At 40.8% G+C, this 20056-nt stretch overlaps 1 protein-coding gene across 50 annotated transcripts in view; it reads right to left on the bottom strand.

Annotated features, from left to right (window-relative positions):
* ahnak.S (AHNAK nucleoprotein S homeolog) overlaps window positions 1–20056 on the bottom strand; it is a 53995-nt gene that overhangs the window by 25103 nt on the left and 8836 nt on the right. For all 50 annotated transcript variants that reach the window (XM_041560760.1, XM_041560712.1, XM_041560707.1 and 47 more), the window contains exon 2: window positions 1029–1107. The gene's annotated coding sequence lies outside the window, so the exon portion shown is untranslated. The remainder of the gene's footprint in view (window positions 1–1028; window positions 1108–20056) is intronic.

Raw genomic sequence — 20056 nt, 5'->3', positions numbered from 1 at the left:
ATGCAAATTAGGGAGGAGGGAAATCAAATTACTTTTTGTCAAAAAACAAGGAAGTAAAAAATGTTTCCCCTTCCCGAATCCGAATTTGCAGGATTCTCTTTTGGTATTCGCCGAATCTTTTGCGAAGGATTCAGGGGTTCGGGCGAATCCAAAATAGTGGATTCGGTGCATCCCTAATTGTAAGCAACATGTCTAAAGTCTCCTTAGTAGTAGATTCTGTTCTGGCAACACCGCTATCGCATGCTACAGTGTAACACTTAAAAAAAGGCTGTTTCAGATATTATTTGTATGTTCTTATAGCTTTCAGATAAGGGAATAGCATTTAAGGCCCTGAAAAAAGGAGAACTAAAAGGTATAATCACTAAGGGATACCAAAATGTTAGGCGTTAAAGTCCTTTTTACTTTAATATGCACTCACCTGCTTGTACTAGTCAAGTAAAAGTCTACTCTAACTCTTTAAAAATGTACACTTTAGTAGTAGAAGTGCATTTTTCTTCAAGATATTTCTTAAACAGTGAGAATTTTCTGTTCTACTGTTAACTGTAGATTTCTGGTGATTGCCAATAGAAAATGTAATGTTCTTTATTTGATAATGATATATGCTTTTAGATATGATAGCTATGCCTAGGAGTAAGTGCCCCCAACAGGCACGAAACGCGTTAGGCCTCTCCACTCAATATGTCCTAATATTTTTATTATTTTTGGAGGAACTCACAATTATTGTTGTTTTCTCATAGATATGGTTTACCGAAGTTCTGGAAATTTTCTCTATTTTACTACTGATCTTAGTTCTTTTCGGGCAACATGTAATTCTGCCATGCAGCCACCAGGGAGTGCCATTGTAACATGGTTTTTGTATGCGGAGAAGTGATAACTTAGGACCATTACATGGCTATGACCAAACATGCAACAGAGCAGAAGACAAAATGGAGGGCGGACATCAAAGAATTATTGAAAGACAGTTAAATGACACTTGCAGAGACAAAATGAGGATTAGACTAAGAGAACATGAAGAAAGCTGACATTACCTTGACACTGGTTAGTTAGTTACCAGTTCAGTAAGACTTTGCTGGCTTCGCTGCACGATGTTTGCATGAGGACACAAGGCTGTTGAAGAAAGAAGAAATAAATAGAATGTAGCTTTAGGACTGTCATTTATTCATTCTCATTCTTTTAGTAGGAACATTACAGGAACAAACGGTGACAAGGCCGTGCTTACAAAAGCTGCCAAGCAAGTGGCAAAAAGTGATAGGAAAAGGAACAATTGTGAATATTAACAGAATCAGACTGTGATTTATGGTCCGGTGGGTCAAACCAAACTCATTTTGAACACTTGCATCTGAATGGCAAGGTATATACATGGCTGGTTGCGACTGTCTCACAGTAAATGAAACACGGAGCTCTATAAAAGCCATGTGACGCTCAGCAAACCTCCCTGTGTCAATAATAGACAAAAATTGCAATTAAGAAACTCCCTTTCTCATGACTCCAGAGGCACAGCAAATGCCCTGAACCAACTAAGCTCACTAACTCAGGAGAACTCTGTACCCAGCTCATTTGGGTATCGCTTATTTGTTGCTGTTTTTATGTAAATCTGTATATTCCATTTATATAACCATTTTGTGTACAGCACTGTGTATGTTCTTTATTATATATGCTACAAGTATAATAATTAGGTATGCACCGAATCCACTATTTTGGATATGGCCGAACCATCGAATCCTTCACAAAAGATTTGGCTGAATACCGAACTGAATCCTAATTTGCATATGCAAATTAGGGGTGGGAAGGGGAAGACATTTATTACTTCCTTGTTTTGTGCCAAAAAGTCATGTGATTTCCCTCCCCGTCCCTAATTTGCATATGCAAATTAGGATTTGGATTCGGTTCAGCCGGGAAGAAGAATTCGCCAAATCAGAATCCTGATGAAAAAGGCAGAAACCTGGCCTAATCCCGAACCGAATCCTGGATTTGGTGTATCCCTAATAATAATAATAATAATAATAATAATAATAATACCCTCCCAACACCTGCCTGAAACATAAAACATACCTCCCAACATTTTGGAAATAGAAAGAGGGCTAAAAAGATTGGGAGGGGAGGGAAATTGCGTCACTTTTTGTCACAAAACAAGGAAGTAAAAAATGTTTTCCCCTTCCCACCCCTAATTTGAATATGCAAATTACGATTCGGTTCGGTATTCAGCCGAATATTTTACAAAGGATTCGCGGGTTTGAACGAATCCAAAATAGTGGATTCGTGCATCCCTATCGCAAATGCAGAGTGAGCGCAGCAGAGCTCACGGGTGCCATCTTCTTCTCTTCAGTAATCTTCGTGGAGTGAGTGGTGTAATGGCGCATGCGCAGTTGGAGTAATCTTCTGGTTAGCGATAACTGTGCATACGATGAAAGGGACGGAAATTGCCAAAGGGGAGGAAGAAGACACGAAGATTACCGAAGAGAATAAGATGGCGCTCCGATGCGCACACTCTGCATTTGTGGTCACTATTTCAAGAGGGGACAGATTTCTGGGGTAAGACTGTGCAGGGGGGCCAGTGGGGACTTAGATTGCAGGGGGTTTAGTTCTGCTTTAAGTGCAGGAGATTAAACAGAAAGTCAGGACATTTCAGTAACAAACCCAGGACTGGGGGTTAAGCTGTCAAAATTGGGACTGTCCCGTGAAAAAACCTGACAGTTGGGAGGTATGCCATTGGTCTGATTAGATCCAAACATTTACCTTTAGAATGAAGGCCCATTTAATTTCTGCTATGATTTTGTAACCTTATGGGAGTCTCCCGGTGAGCATGAAGTTGTATACTATAGAGCTATAACCACACATGCACAACTCAGCTCTAGGAGAGCAAGAAATCAGAAATCTGACAGTTAATTTAGTGCTGGTGGGGAAATGGAGAGACCAAGGGAGGGACATGCTGCAAGATGAGGGAGGGTGAATTTGACAGGATTTTTTTTTTTTTTTTTTACAAGGCCAAAAAAGGGGGTTATTTAAAAAAAAATAGACGTGGTCTAGAAACAAAGCAGGATTGTTGTGTCCTGTGAACAGAGGCGCTTTGAGGTGCAGGAATGCAGGGAGGCCACGCAGAGACATGCTGGGAGGCTGCAAGATCCAGCAGAGCTGGTTTATCCATAATTCCACATATTCCACCTCTCGCATTACAGAAAGAGAGGAGGGAAAAAAGCTGGAGGAGAAGATCTGCCCTCAAAACATGTCTCCAACATCTGCAGCTGATAAACTCCTTCCCCCTCTCTCGTTCTCTAATAAGAGGAAAATATTTCCTGCATTAGACATTTGCTTTATTTTACCATTTTCGAGAGAGAAATAATTCCCTGTCCCTGAAGAACTTTTCCAGCAACCCCCCCACCCCCCAGACAATTCCATTCCATCATTTGTAAATGTATAAAGTTGGGAGCAATTTTGGGTGTTTCTATGTTACAATACATGAAGGGAGAAGCTGATCGCTGATTGCATTATTATTTTATTATTATTTATTATTATTATTGTTTTTCACGGGACAGTCTAGGATTGTTACTAAAATGTCCCGACTTTCTCTTTGATCTCCTGCACTGGACAACCAGAAAAAGACACAAAAGTTTCTAACTTAATTGGCATTTGGCAGAGAGCCAAGAATATGTGGCAGCTGCACGTAGATACATTTGTAACAAATGAAGATAAGCAAAGAAACAATTGTAACAATTGAAGATAAGCAGGCCTCTTGTGGAGTTGCATCTTAAAGAGATTCTGTCATGAAATAATTTTTATTTCTAAATGACACAGTTTACACTGCAAATAATTGACTGTACAATATAAAATGTCATTCCTGAAGCAGCAAGTGTATTTAGTTGTAATATTGGTGTGTAGGTGCATCTCAGCTCATTTTGCCTGGTCATGTGATTTCAGAAAGAGCCAGCACTTTAGGATGGAACTGCTTTCTGGCAGCCTGTTGTTTCTCCTACTCAATGGAACTGAATGTGTCTCAGTGGGACCTGGATTTTACTATTGAGTGCTGTTCTTAGATCTACCAGGCAGCTGTTATCTTGTGTTAGGGAGCTGCTATCTGGTTACCTTCCCATTGTTAGGCTGCTGGTGGGGAAGATGAAATCAGTCCAACTTGCAGTACAGCAGTAAAGAGAGACTGAAGTTTATCAGAGCACAAGTTGCATGACTGGGGGCAACTGGGAAACTGACAATATGACTAGCCTCATGTCAGATTTCAAAATTAAATATAAAAAAAAATCTGTTTGCTCTTTTGAGAAACGGATTTCAGTGCAGAATTCTGCTGGAGCAGCACTATTAACTGATGAAAAAACTTTTTTTTCCCTATCACAGTATCCCTCTAAAGGGCAATTCACCTTCATTAGTAATAACACATAAAAAACACACAAATGTGTTCAAACTTTCTTAACCCGATACATTTTATAAAATGAACATGGTAACTAAGGGTGTGTGGTCTTTTTATTTCCAAAATGTTGGGAGGTATGGCTTAAGTCAGGGATCCCCAACCTTTTGAACCCGTGAGCAACATTCAGAAGTAAAAGGAGTTGGGGAGCAATACAAACATAAAAAATGTTCTTTGGGTGCTAAATAAGTGCTGTGATTGGCCATTTAGTAGCCCCTATGAGGATTGTCAACCTACATTGAGACTCTGTTTGGCAGTACAACCAAAACTTGCCTCCAAGTCTGGAACTCAAAAATAATCTCCTGCTTTGAGGCCACTGGGAGCAACATCCAAGGGGTTGGAGAGCAACATGTTACTCATGAGCTACTGGTTGGGGATCATTGTAAAGCAAACATATGTAACATTAAAACACCACCAACTTGGGAAGATCAGTTTGTTTCAGGAGGTCGGTAAAAAGGCAATCTCTGCCTGATTTGTCCATCCCAAAGGTGGGCCAAGTTTGGCTCATACGACTATTTGGCCTCTGTGAATTTATTGAGCCCCATGCAGACAATATAAGGAGAACTCCATAACCACAACGTTTCAGCCTCCGTATCTGACCAAGCCTCATTCGGTCAGCCGCCATTTTACCACTTTATATGGGGAGACACCAGCTTGAAATTTGAACAGATAATGTTGGATTATCCCTTACACTATAACATAAGAATACTAGATTTCTATTTCTGGTCTGTCCTTCTTCAGAAGTTCTAATGTAAAACTGTGTGTATAGGTTTTTTGCAAATTCTATTTTAAACATTTAAGGAGAACACCTGTTAGAGGATTAGAATCATTTTTGTTTGAGTGCAGTACTCCATGCTAGGAAGGTCATAGTAACTGCCCTCTAAATACTCCCGTAGAATACTGGGGGACGGGGGTTACAGCTTCAGTAGATGAAGAGCTGAGTTTTGGTCCCCCAAGAAATGTTTAGTTCAGCTGCTTCAAGGGCAGTAATGCCCATCTATCATGGCGTTAACACATGAAAACAATTTCCTGTAATGTTGTGCCGACATTTCCTCAATTTGTCTGTTTAAAGGGGAACTATTGTGAAAATGAAAATTTAATATAAGCTTCATCATACTGAAATAAGACACTTTCTAAATACAACCAATTAAATATTCTGTATGGTTTCTGAAATAATCAAGTTTCTCTTCACTATTCCTCTCTCAGCATCTGTTTCTCTTCATTCTCTCTTCATGCAGCAGTTGTGTGTCAGATATTCACTGACAGTTACATCCAATATATCTTATAGGGGGCTCCTTTTGCCTAGAAGATGTATTAGAGCTCACTCTATTAAACTCACCAGACATCATGTCTCTCTACATGCAGGATTTGTGCAAAAGGCAGTTATTTTGTTACATTTTGTTTGTACTGGAATCAGTTATTTGAGTGAACTCTAATACATCTGCTAGGAAAGGAGCCCCCCTATAAGATATATTGGATCATTCATCTGACACCCAACTGCTGCATGAAGAGAGAATGAAGAGAAACACGCGGAGAGGAATAGTGAAGATAAACTTGATTATTTCAGAAACAATACAGAATTTTTTATTGATTGTATTTAGAAAGTCTAGTTATTTCCGTATGATGAAGCGTATATTAAATTTTCATTTTTGTAATAGTTCCCCTTTAAAAATAAAATTTTTGCACAGGAAATCAGTTGTGTGTATAACCACCGAAATAAAGGGGGCACGGGATGCAAAATATGTTGATCAGTCACCACGTAGAACAGGTGGTCTGGGTGCACTGGCCCCCAACACTCAGTTTAGGGAGAGGATAAACCAGCAAAATACAAGAACAGGGATATCGGACACTCAAAAAGACTCCACAAAGGCTACCAAAAATAAAGTTGAAAATGTAATATTTATTGTAGATTCATTTAAAAAGGAACAGTATCTCCACTGACCCTACGCCCATGACTAAGTGCCCTGGGGCATGAAACGCGTAGGGCCAGTGGAGATACTGTTCCTTTTTAAATTAATCTACAATAAATATTACATTTTCAACTTTATTTTTGGTGGCCTTTGTGGAGTCTTTTTGAGTGCCCGATACACCTCTTCTTGTACTGGTTAATCAGTTGTGTGTGCCCGACTAGTACAGTGTATGATAATGTGTATTTTATGTTCTTCAACGCGTCCTGTACAATAAGTGATCTGTGTGTAGAACACTTTCACTTCTTTGCAATGAAGCACATGAAGGCCAGCTTTTAAACCAAGATCAAAAAGTAACGTGTGTGTATATGTGGATGGAGGAGAATTAAAAGGAGAAATGGAAAAATAAAATGGGTTGAGTAAGACGGCCTTGCTTTGAATGTCATTGCTGAATTCCAGGTAATGTGAGAGTTGGAATGTTTTCATGGAATGTTTTCATGGAATGTTTTGACGCTATTTTCATCTTTGTCACATGTGTCAGGGCACAGGGGCAACCGGGATCGAGTGTCTAAGAGACATCCAAGGGACACTAAGAGACATTCAAGGGACACTAAGAAACATACAAGGGACACTACGAGACATCCAAGGGACACTAAGAGACATTCAAGGGACACTAAGAGACATTCAAGGGACACTAAGAAACATACAAGGGACACTACGAGACATCCAAGGGACACTAAGAGACATTCAAGGGACACTAAGAGACATTCAAGGGACACTAAGAAACATACAAGGGACACTACGAGACATCCAAGGGACATTACAAGACATCCAAGGGACACTAAGAGACATCCAAGGGACACTAAGAGTCATCCAGGGGACACTAAGAGACATCCAAGGGACACAGAGACAGAGGTACAGGAGACAAGCGTCTGTTGGCTCCTGTAACAGGCAAAGCTTCAGCTCACAGATATCATGGATTCTGTCATGATTTTTATGATGTTAGGGAGCTGCTATTTGGTTACCTAACAATTGTTCTGTTGTTAGACTGCTGGGAGGGGGAAAAGGGAGGGGAGCGATATGACTCCAACTTGCAGTACAGCAGTAAAGAGTGACTGAAGTTTATCAGAGCACAAGTCACATGACTGAGGGTAACTGGGAAACTGACAATATGACTAGCCTCATGTCAGATTTCAAAGTTGAATATAAGAGCATTGTTTGCACTAAAAGGTGTCAGTATCACTTCAATTTACATATATACAGTACAAGATGAAAACGATCGCTGTATAGAATAACCTTTGTCCAGAAGTGAAAGTAAAATAACAAACGCAATGCATTTCTCTTTTAACCGTGCCAGTATCTTGCTGCACATTGGTCTGAAGAAGGAAATGGTGACATTTTCTGAAATAAAGAATACGAGGTCCCCGCAGAGGAGGGAAGGGGGGATTGCGGCATCAGGCACCACATTCTGCCCCAGTGAAGCTTAGACCATTAACACACTGGCTGTTGACTCTGGATGTTGTGTATTTTGTCAGGCTAAAGGTGGCCATACACAGGGAGGTCAGCTCGTTTGGTGATGTCGCCAAACAAGTGGATCTCTCCCCGATATGCTCACACTGACGTGGGCCCCTAGGACCCAACGATCGGATCATAATGGCAATACGGGAGGTCGGAATGCGGGACCGTATGTAGCTGATGTGTAGCCATGGGGACGGCCATTCAAGCACAGGATACACAGTAGATAACAGATAAGTACTACTATAGTTTATATAAACAATCTGCTGTGTAGCCATGGGGGCAGCCATTCAAGCACAGGATACACAGTAGATAACAGATAAGTACTACTATAGTATATATAAACAAGCTGCTGTGTAGCCATGGGGACGGCCATTCAAGCACAGGATACACAGTAGATAACAGATAAGTACTACTATAGTTTATATAAACAATCTGCTGTGTAGCCATGGGGGCAGCCATTCAAGCACAGGATACACAGTAGATAACAGATAAGTACTACTATAGTATATATAAACAAGCTGCTGTGTAGCCATGGGGACGGCCATTCAAGCACAGGATACACAGTAGATAACAGATAAGTACTACTATAGTTTATATAAACAATCTGCTGTGTAGCCATGGGGGCAGCCATTCAAGCACAGGATACACAGTAGATAACAGATAAGTACTACTATAGTTTATATAAACAAGCTGCTGTGTAGCCATGGGGGCAGCCATTCAAGCACAGGATACACAGTAGATAACAGATAAGTACTACTATAGTTTATATAAACAAGCTGCTGTGTAGCCATGGGGGCAGCCATTCAAGCACAGGATACACAGTAGATAACAGATAAGTACTACTATAGTTTATATAAACAAGCTGCTGTGTAGCCATGGGGGCAGCCATTCAAGCACAGGATACACAGTAGATAACAGATAAGTACTACTATAGTTTATATAAAGAAGCTGTTGTGTAGCCATGGGGGCAGCCATTCAAGCACAGGATACACAGTAGATAACAGATAAGTACTACTATAGTTTATATAAACAAGCTGCTGTGTAGCCATGGGGGCAGCCATTCAAGCACAGGATACACAGTAGATAACAGATAAGTACTACTATAGTTTATATAAACAAGCTGCTGTGTAGTCATGGGGGCAGCCATTCAAGCACAGGATACACAGTAGATAACAGATAAGTACTACTATAGTTTATATAAACAAGCTGCTGTGTAGCCATGGGGGCAGCCATTCAAGCACAGAATACACAGTAGATAACAGATAAGTACTACTATAGTTTATATAAACAAGCTGCTGTGTAGCCAAAGAGAAAAGGCTCAGGTTACACAGCAGATAAGCTCTGTAGAACATAATGGAGTTATCTGTTATCCACTATTTAACCTGTGCAATATAGCCTTTTTTCGATTTTCGCCATTGCTACACAGCAGCTTGTTTATATAAACTATAATAGTGTTTCTGAAGCAAACACATCAGTTTTACCAGCGCAGGGCAACACTACATAATATTTTCATTACTTTAAAACACTTTCTTTTTTATGGTGTTACTGTTGCTTTAAATCACAAAGCAGTGGAAATAAAAAGCATCATGTATCACGAGAGAAGCGGATGACTGGGAAGGAAGCAGACTGTAACTACTTGAAAGCAATGGCACATAAACAAGCAATTAAATACAGATTTATATTCTTTAATTTAGAGACTTTAGTAGCTCTGTGAAGAGTTGTATCAGACTGCTTCAAATAATAAACACAATTGATATAGAGCGGAAGTAAATGCTTGGAGGCCTGTAATTAGTTGTTAGATATTGAGATGTAGCGATATTTGCTTCCCCTTTACAATAAGTCCCTGTGTGACATTAACCTTAGAGGTTTCAATGAACTCCTACCATCCTCAATGAAAGAAGAAGGGGAGGTCAAAATGAGTGGTTGCCATTAGTTACAGGGCTGCTATGGGCAGAAGGGCAGCAGTGGAGGAGCCAATTCTTGGCCTGTGTTTCTCCGGAGGTCAATGGGACTGTGATGCCAACTTTCCCAAATGGTACCAGCTGACACCCCAAATATATATATATATATATATATCTATATAAATCTGATGTTATTGTTGGTAGTGACATGCATTTTGATCAATGATTATGAACTATAGGTTCCATGCAAGATGCTGACACTTTGCACAGTGAGTTGGGAAACTGGGCAGCAAACTGGAAAATGAGCTTCAATGTTGATAAATGTTGGCAAAAATAATAAAAATGCAAGTTCTACACTAAATGGCAGTGTGTTGGGAGTTTCCTTAAATGAGAAGGATCTTGGGGTCTTTGTAGATAACAAGTTGTCTAATTCTGGGCAGTGTCATTCTGTGGCTACTAAAGCAAATCAAGTTCTTGTATAAAAAAGGGCATTAACTCAAGGGATGAAACATAATTGTGTCTCTTTATAGGTCCCTGGTGAGGCCTCATCTGGAGTATGGGGGCAGTTTTGGACTCCAGTCCTTAAGAGGGATATAAATGAGCTGGAGAGAGTGCAGAGACTAAGTGCAACTAAACTGGTTAGAGGGAGGGAAGAGTTAAATTATGAGGGGAGACTGACAAGGTTGGGGTTGTTTTCTCTGGAAAAAAGGCGCTTGTGAGGGGACATGATTAGACTTTACAAGTACATTAGAGGACATTATAGACAAATAGCAGGGGACCTTTTTACCCATAAAGAGAATCACGTACCAGAGGCCTCCCCTTCAGACTAGAGGAAAAGAAGTTTCATTTAAAGGAACAGAGTAGGGGGTTCATCACAGTGAGGACAGTGAGGTTGGGGAATGCACTGCCGGGTGATGATTCAGTTAATGACTATAAGAGGGACTTGGATGATTTCTTGGACAGACATAATACAAAGGCTATTGTGATACTAAACTCTATAGTTAGTATAGATATGGGGATATATCATTTATGTGACAGTAGGGAGGGCTGTGTGTATGGGGCTGGGTTTTCATTTGGAGGGTTTGAACTTGATGGACTTTGACTTTTTTCAAACCGATTTAACTATGTAACTATGTAACTATGTAATGAGAAGATCAGCAACTCAATGAGCCATATCAGAGCAATGGAGCTAATTCCCATTCAGCTGCAAAAAGAATGTGCTGCCATCTTTCCTTCCACACTTACACTTCCCTAAAGGGACTATTATTGAAAAAATAAAATATTGAAATAAAAAAAAGAGGAATTTACTAAATGGTTCTAATGTTGCGTATTGTCGGAGCAGCACCCTATCTGCCAATTCCTCTTTCCTTGCAGATCCCCCGAAACCTCGGCCTAGGCAAACTGTATTTCCAGGAGAGATTTTGTGTTACTTTCTTGTTACCAGGTGATATTGTGCTACAACAAAGGTGTTTGGCCTGAGGTTTGACACACCCAAAAACGTCTGTGTAAACAGAGTGATGAGCACCCACAAAAGATACACAGCCTAGAGAAGAATAGCGCATATATTAACAAAGGCACATGTACTGAGGAAAGATACACGGTCTGCATGTAAAATATCTGGGGGAAAACGAGGTTGATAGGCAACATACATGTACACAAGATATTCACACAGACTCACACACAGATGTAGTAATGTCACAACATCACCTGCATACCTTGATAGAAAAATAAGATGAACATCTGAAGGTGATTCATAGCCCGAGGTCCCTTCTGAACATGGATAAAATCTGAGGTTGGGCTTATATTTGTGGGGTGCTCGTTTGGCAAGGTTTCCCCTGGGGCAAACAACTGGATCACATGGGTGGGTGTGGGCTTGCTCAACAGGATGTCCCAGGTTCAGCAATCTATCTAAGCCAATACGGCTTAAAGGGATCCTGTCATTGGAAAACATGTTTTTTCCAAAACACATCAGTTAATAGTGCTACTCCAGCAGAATTCTGCACTGAAATCCATTTCTCAAAAGAGCAAACAGATTTTTTTATATTCAATTTTGAAATCTAACATGGAGCTAGACATTTTGTCAGTTTCCCAGCTGCCCCAGTCATGTGACTTGTGCCTGCACTTTAGGAGAGAAATGCTTTCTGGCAGGCTTCTCAATGTAACTGAATGTGTCTCAGTGGGACCTGGAATTTACTACTGAGTGCTGTTCTTAAATCTACCAGGCAGCTGTTATCTTGTGTTAGGGAGCTGCTATCTGGTTACCTTCCCATTGTTCTGTTGTTAGGCTGCTGGGGGGGGGGAAGGGAGGGGTGATATCAGTCCAACTTGCAGTACAGCAGTAAAGAGTAAAGAAGTTTATCAGAGCACAAGTCACATGACTGGGGGCAGCTGGGAAACTGACAATATGTCTAGCCCCATGTCAGATTTCAAAATTAAATATAAAAAATTCAGTTTGCTCTTTTGAGAAACAAGTTTCAGTGTAGAATTCTGCTGGAGCAGCACTATTAACTGATGTGTTTTGAAAATAAATGTTTTTTTCCCATGACAGTATCCCTTTAAGGTACTGTTAAAATCTGCATTCTTCGAGAAGTCAGTAGGATTAAAAGAGTTGTAGTCGCTGGAGGGCTGCAATTTGGACATGCCTGTATATCTAGTAAAAATAACAAACATATGATCTATCCTTTGTAATTGTAAAGGTATTTTATTTATACTGAGTGTAGCAAGTACATACTACAAGAGCAAATTGCCACCAGATAGGGCTGATATCACAGGCACAGGTATGGCAAAGAGACAGTGCTGGGCCACGCTGGGCAGGCGCCCTAGGCAGGCCCGGCAGTCGCGACGCCTGTTTAGTGTGCGCATGTGCAAATTTGCGCTGACGTGCGCATGCGTGAATTGAAGTTCGCTCACATGCGCAGAAGCACAAAAAACTTGAAAAATGCATAGAGTCAGGCAGAGAAGGGAACCGGACTTGGGGTAGGCGACAGAGGAGGTACGTGCCTGGCAAACTCCCAGCTTTGCGTCCTAGGCACGTGCCTACTCTGCCTACCCCTAGTTCCGGCCCTGCAAAGAGATGTTTATGCACAGCACTGAGGAATATGCTGAAATTCCATTAATAAATGACACTCTAATAAAATAGTCCATACACAGTAAATGTGGGTAAAAGCAGACAGAGGAACCCATTAAAATGTCTCTTCCTGCAGCCGCACCCATTGGAGGCACTGCCAGCGAAGCAGCTCAGCTCTGTCCAACCTCACCAGTCACCGTGGGCTTTGCTCCCCTCTCAGCCCAAACAGCTACAAGAAAACTTTTAGTGCAATTTAAAGGGAAAATCCCGAGCCTCGTTGCCACATTCACCTCCTCCCTCACTTTGTGCAGATTTGTGCAGAGGCACTTGCCAAGGAAATACTCAGAGCAAGTTAATTAACAGCTTGGCATTAACTTGCAAATGAAACAATCACAAGAATTGAACCATCATTCCTTTAAGTGTAAATCACAGAGGAATTATCAAACCACCCCCTCCTTCCAAAAGATAATCCATACGGCAGTAGCCACTTACATTGTTTGTGTAAATACAAATATATATATATACACACACAATAACCTTGGTACCCAGTTTAGTACAGGTATGGGACCTGTTATACAGAATGCTCAGGACCTGAGGTTTCCCTTTATACCTTAAAGGGGTTGGTTCACCTTTAAGTTGACTTATAGTATGTTATAGAATGGCCAGTTCTAAGCATCTGTTAATTGATCTTCATATTTTCTTTTTTTACAGCTTTTAAACCTGTGAAATCAGTTAATAGTGCTGCTCCAGCAGAATTTTGAACTGAAATCCATTTCTCAAAAGAGCAAACAGATTTTTTTATATTCAATTTTGAAATCTGACATGGGGCTAGACATATTGTCAGTTTCCCAGCTGCCCCCAGTCATGTGACTTGTGCTCTGATAAACTTCAATCACGCTTTACTGCAAGTTGGAGTGATATCAACCCCCTCCCCCCCCAGCAGCCAAACAAAAGAACAATGGGAATGTAACCAGATAGCAGCTCCCTAACACAAGATAACAGCTGCCTGGTAGATCTAAAAACAGCACTCAATAGTAAAATCCAGGTCCCACTGAGACACATTCCCACTGGAAAAACAGCAGCCTGCCAAAAAGCATTTCTCTCCTAAAGTGCAGGCACAAGTCACATGACCAGGGGCAGCTGGGAAACTGACAATATGTCTAGCCCCATGTCAGATTTCAAAATTGAATATAAAAAAATCTGTTTGCTCTTTTCAGAAATGGATTTCAGTGCAGAATTCTGCTGGAGCAGCACTATTAACTGATGCGTTTTGAAAAAAACATGTTTTCCGATGACGGGATCCCTTTAAACTATTTGCCTTCTTCCTCTGACTCTTTCCAGCTTTCAAATGGGGGGGGGGGTCACTGACCCCATCTAAAAAAAACCAAATGCTTTGCAAGCCTTCACATTGATTGTTTATTGGATACTTTTGTAACAATTTAAGATAAGCAAAGAAACAGGTAAGAAAAGCAGGTGTCTTGGGGAAAACGTGACTAGGGTTGCCACCTTTTCTAAAAAAAAATGACCGGATCCCTTCCTATTCATATTATATGTATATATTTTATATATTTTATTACATGTACATACATATCCACACATAGGAATAGTTAGTCTGCATCCCAGACACTCTCACTTGGGAATTATAGAGTTTTTACTACAGCTTGTAGAGATTAACACATGATTTATATATCGTTCATCACAGCATTTCATTTACATTACTCATAGTAGAGCCACATCTGTGAGAACTCAAAGCTGTCTCGCATATTCTCTCATGCTGGTAACTTTCACACAACAATTCCACACTGTTCCAAACAATAATGGGTGTGTCCCTTGGCAAACAGTTGCATATAATATAAGTTATAAATCCTTATCCAACATAATGCAAGGCGCGCACAAACACAATTATTTCCCATCAATATGTGAGTAAGGCGGATGCTCGCCCACCAATGCTCTGAAGGAAGTTTTAAAGCTCTCTGTTCACTTATATAGGATTTTACAGGCATGTTTGTGAAAGGAACATAAATATGCCTTTACAACACTGGCCTACAAAGCAAAATCACATTCTACTTCTTGATTCATGTACATACACTCAAAACTAATCAACAGTCCATTGAGAGATCTCTGTATAATCAACCCCCCCCCATTCCCCATTCTGGGCCATGGAAACTGAATTTCCTTCCATTAGTGTATGATCTTGGAAAGAGCTTTTAACTGCCCAAGCCCACTCAGCTGTACACATACATGTGTTTGAGGTTGTTCGACACATGTCTAAACCAGAAGTAATGAGAAAGATTCATTTGTTTCAAAAGACAACAGATGTGTCAGGCAGCAACTTGTTTACATGAAATATTCACAGCTTGGTAGTTAGTAATTAACTGGCAGACAGGTATACCACATGGCATATGCATAAAGAGGGCACTAGCACTGAAATACAAATTGTTTCCATATAACAGAGCATGGCAGTTAGTAATTAACTGGCAAGTAAGTCATAGATATACAGTTGCCAGCACTAACAATGGAAAGCACTGTTGAATTTCCATATGTGAAGTTAAACCTGCAATTGCAAAGCTACTACTTCTGCAGAAATGGGGCCTAGACACATTTGGGGCCCAGTGATTTTCATATATATATATATATATTCATTTCCTGAAGAAGGCTCGAGTGTCAGAGCCGAAACGTCGGAATAAAACCACTTTATTTGCACCAAATCAAGTCCTGTGAGTGCGGTTCTTTTTGTTATTTATATATATATATATATATATATATATATATATATATATATATATATATATAAAGTCATCTGATATTTTTGATCAAACCAGGGCTTCATAATGGTGATTTTGGTGTCGGCCCGAAAACCATGGAACCACTGTGGATTTCTCCATCTTTTAAAATGAATGAGAAGCACTGAAATCAAGCGTTGTCCGGCTGCACAGTTTTAAAGTGGACCTGTCACCCAGACACAAAAATCTGTATAATAAAAGTCCTTTTCAAATTAAACATGAAATCCAATTTCTATTTTTTATTAAAGCATTCATAGCTGTTGTAAACTCGTTTAAATATCTCAGCTGTCAATCAAATATTGTCTGCCCCTCCTCTATGCCATGGGCATAGAGGCGGGGCAGACAATTACTTTCACTCTCCATTTAGCATTTCCTACATGTCACTGCTCTCCCCACATTCCCCCGTTCTCTTTACCATTTAATTGTGTAGCCAGGGCATGGGGATGGACATCGCCCCCCCCATTCTGGTGCACAAACAAGATTCTGAGATGATGCAAGGCTTTTCTTAAAAACAGTGTCCACAAAATGGCTGCTGCCTGCTTGTTATAATTATGAATTCCTAGACTGAAGGAAACAAGATTCAAATAATTTATATAGTGTAATTAAAGTTCATTTTGCTTGACTGATGTGATAAAATAGGATTTTGAATAATTTTTTTGGGTGACGGGTCCCCTTTAAGCAATATTTGTCACTAAATAAGACAATGACATGATGATGGAAGGGTTAACATGCCTACGTGCCGACCCTTGTAGGCCTCTGTACTTGTTTTTCTGTACGACCCTGTACTTGCTCTTCTTAGACAACCTTGCACAAGTATCATCATGTACCATAAACAATGTTATCAGTTTGCCTCAGCCAAAATGTCTTAGTTAATGCGCATGAACATATTTATCTCTTTTTTTCTCTCTTGTCCATCCTGAATGCTGTACCTATTACACACATGTACTATGCCAATACGTCACTATATTGGGATGTCTTTACTTATAACCTATACAAGCATATGTTTGGCCTTCAATAAACGGAACTTGTTATTCTGATTAGGGATGCACCGAATCCAGGATTCGGTTCGGGATTCGGCCGAACCGAATCCGAATCCTAATTTGCATATGTAAATTAGGGGCGGGGAAGAAAATCACGTGATTTGTTGTCACAAAACAAGGAAGTAAAAAAAGTTTCCCCCTTCCCACCCCTAATTTGCATATGTAAATTAGGGTTCGGATTCGGTTCGGTATTCAGCCAAATCTTTTGCAAAGGATTCGGGGGTTCGGCCGAATCCAAAAAAGTGGATTTGGTGCATCCCTAATTCTGATCCACTTGTTGGTGTTTCTTTGTGCAAGTTCCCCGGATCCGGAATACGAGGCATTGTTGGGCAGCTAGAATCCAAGGTTCCAGTGGCAGTCGGTTCGTTTCCCCAACAGTGATGTAGAGTTTTGTCTCCCTTCCTTGGAGTGATATAGAAAGAGGGTCAAAAAAGATTTGGGTCGCGTAGTTAGGCAAACTTTTTTTTGTGTGACCACGCCCATTTTTGTGACCACACCCCAATTACCATGTTCATTTTACTTACTTTAATGAAAGTTTGAACACATTACTGTGGTTTTTGTGTGTTATTACAGTTTTGCTAATGAAGGCGGATTGCCCTTTGAGATTCAAGTCACAGTTTCCACAAGAGACTTGCTTATTTTAAATTGTTACAATTGCTTCTTTGCTTATCTTAAATTGTTACAAAAGTGTCTAAGTGCACCTGGTGGGTGTTCCGGACTCTCTGCCAAAATCCAATTAAGTTAGAACCTAGAAACTTTGAATCTTTTTCCGGCTGTTCAGTGCAGGAGATCAAAGAGAAAGTCGGTAAGAAATCCGGGACTGCGGGCTGAGCTGTCAAAATCGGGACAGTTGGGAGGTATGCAACAGCCTCTTTGCCAGAACCTACAGATTGCCATTCTGGGCCTGCCCCCTGCTACTGCTTCAGGATCTCTAAGGGAACTGCAGTTAGTTGGATGCAGGCCCATGGAGTGGATTAAGACAACAAAAGGCATTCTCAGGCATTTTGGGGTCCAAATCCACAACATGCACCTACGCCCAGGTCAATGCAGTGGCTTCAAGTGCAGACACATGAGAGGGCTGATGTGCATAGAGGGAATGATTCCCAGTCTGCAGAATAAGCCCCTCCAGTCATAGGATCGTAGCCTGTAAGGGTCAGGGCACACAGGCAGATTCAGGGAGATTAGTCGCCCCGAAGAAGAGATTTGTCGCCGGGCGACTAATGTCCTTGAATCTGCCTGTGTGCCCTGACCCTAAGGGTAAGAGATTCGGTGAGATTAGTCACCCTGACGAAAAATCGCCTCTTCTTTGGGGCAACAATCTCCCCAAACTGCCTTCCCCTACCTGCCCGCCGGCCATAATGAAAAATCACCAGCGGGATGGCGGCACTCGTTTTCCGAAGTTGCTTTGCAAGGAAACTTCAGTCGACTTCGGAAAACGAAGCACCGCTGGCCTTATCTAAACCAATATTGTTTTACAGGCTAGAGAGATTAGAAGCAGTAAAAGGCTAATATTATTATATACTTCTGCCTGTTCTCCCGAATTCTCCTATTTTTCTTAAAAATACATTTTTGGGGGTTCCTCCCAAGTTGCAAATCTCTCATTCGTATGCCTTCTCTCCTATCTAACCACTGGTTGTGTTTTGCCTTCATATTTCAAGGTTCTGTACATGTAAGTCATAATAAACTTGCAGAGGAGACAATAAACGAGTGTTTCCGGATACCATGGACATCTCTGTTCTTTATCAGTATAGAATGGCTATAGTAATCTGTGAGTGGCAACATTTCAACATCTCCCTACAGATAGTGTAGAGCCAAAGTCAGAGCTTTCTGGCAATTATATTTGTACTGGCATTTGAGTACGCGTTGCCTAACAGTATCGGATAAGCACTCTAAGGTGATATTTCTGAAAGGTCCAACACATATTCTACACATATTTTCTGTATGCCCTGAAATCACCCCCACTGCCTACCAAGGCAACCACAGCCCTTTAGCAGTAAAGATCTGTGTCTCCAAAGATGCCCCAGTAGCTCCCCATCTTCTTTTCTGCTGATTCACATGCTCTGTGCTGCTGTCACTTACTGAGATTAGGGACCCACTCACAATATACAGTACACATAGAATAGAAATGTCACAATATAAGGCTGATTAGTAATTAATACACATAATTACTACATGGCAGCACAGAAACCAGTGCAATTAGCATCAGAATTGAATAATCAGCAAACCTGTAGCATCAGCTTATATTACAGCCAGGGAAGCTCATTTTCTGCTGCTGGATAATTAGTGACGAGCCCTAAGCTTAGCTTCTCAACAGCCAATCAGAGCCCACTGAGCATGTGAGTGTCACAGACACTTTCCAAGATGGTGACCCCCTGTGACAAGTTTGAAGTCCTGGATCATTGCTGCTATTGACAAGCTCAAACTTTAGCCTCCTGCAATAAGTGCAGTCTATAAATTATGGCATTTTTGGCCACATTCATTTCTAGGGTTTAGTTCTCCTTTATGCATGTGCCTTATAGGCTGAAATTGCATTGCAAGCTATTACCACTATAAAAACTGTGTTGATAGACGACGATTCACACCCTCAGTTCTGCTGCTTTTATTCTCTGTGCATATCCTGATCATTATTGATGGGGGAGATGCCGTATCATAGTAAATCCCAGTTGGGGAGGGACCAGCATACAGACCCCAAGGCATCACTTCTTTTCAATCCTGCAAGGATCCATATAATTCCTAAGTAACAATGAATGACATAACTTGCTGTGAATGACATCTGACCTCTATTTATCAGAATTTACTGAACTCATTGTATTCCCCCTGGATTATCTGTTATCTGCTATTTTAATTGGGCCCTATTGAACCTTAAAGCCGGCCATAGATGTTGAGATTTTTAAAAGATCAGATCCTGATCGTGAGACCACAATCTTCTCGGAACGATCGTACGCATTTACCATCAACTAAAAAGACCAATTTTGCCTGCTTGGCCCTGCAAACATAGATACATTGCACTGGGACCGACAAAGATTTTTTTAACCTGGCCGATCAATTTCCTGACAGATGTCGGCCGAAAAATAGTAAGATGTTCGATCGCTCGAATCCCACTAACCGCACGATAATTCCGAAGGATTGGTCGGACTTCCCTAAAATCGGTTGTTTGGCAAGAAGAATCGTCGCATCTATGGGAGCTAAGGTTTCACTTTGTCACAGGTAATCGCCTCTCTTGTGGGCAACAAAGCCACCAAAATAGCTTTGAAGCTGGACATGCCGATAAATCCTTGTGTCCGACCAACGACCCGACGTTGAGAGTTATGTCTGACAAATAGTAGTGACAGTCCCCCTTTGATATGGTCAGATAGGCAATACATGAAGCAGGGATAATATCGTTAGCTGTCAGAAATCTTTTTACCGATCAACTGAACGACCGAA

The sequence above is a fragment of the Xenopus laevis genome, chromosome 4S, assembly GCF_017654675.1.
Source record: "Xenopus laevis strain J_2021 chromosome 4S, Xenopus_laevis_v10.1, whole genome shotgun sequence".
Taxonomy (NCBI): domain Eukaryota; kingdom Metazoa; phylum Chordata; class Amphibia; order Anura; family Pipidae; genus Xenopus; species Xenopus laevis.
Note: the sequence above shows the minus strand (reverse complement) of the source record. Positions and strands in the feature narration are given on the sequence as shown.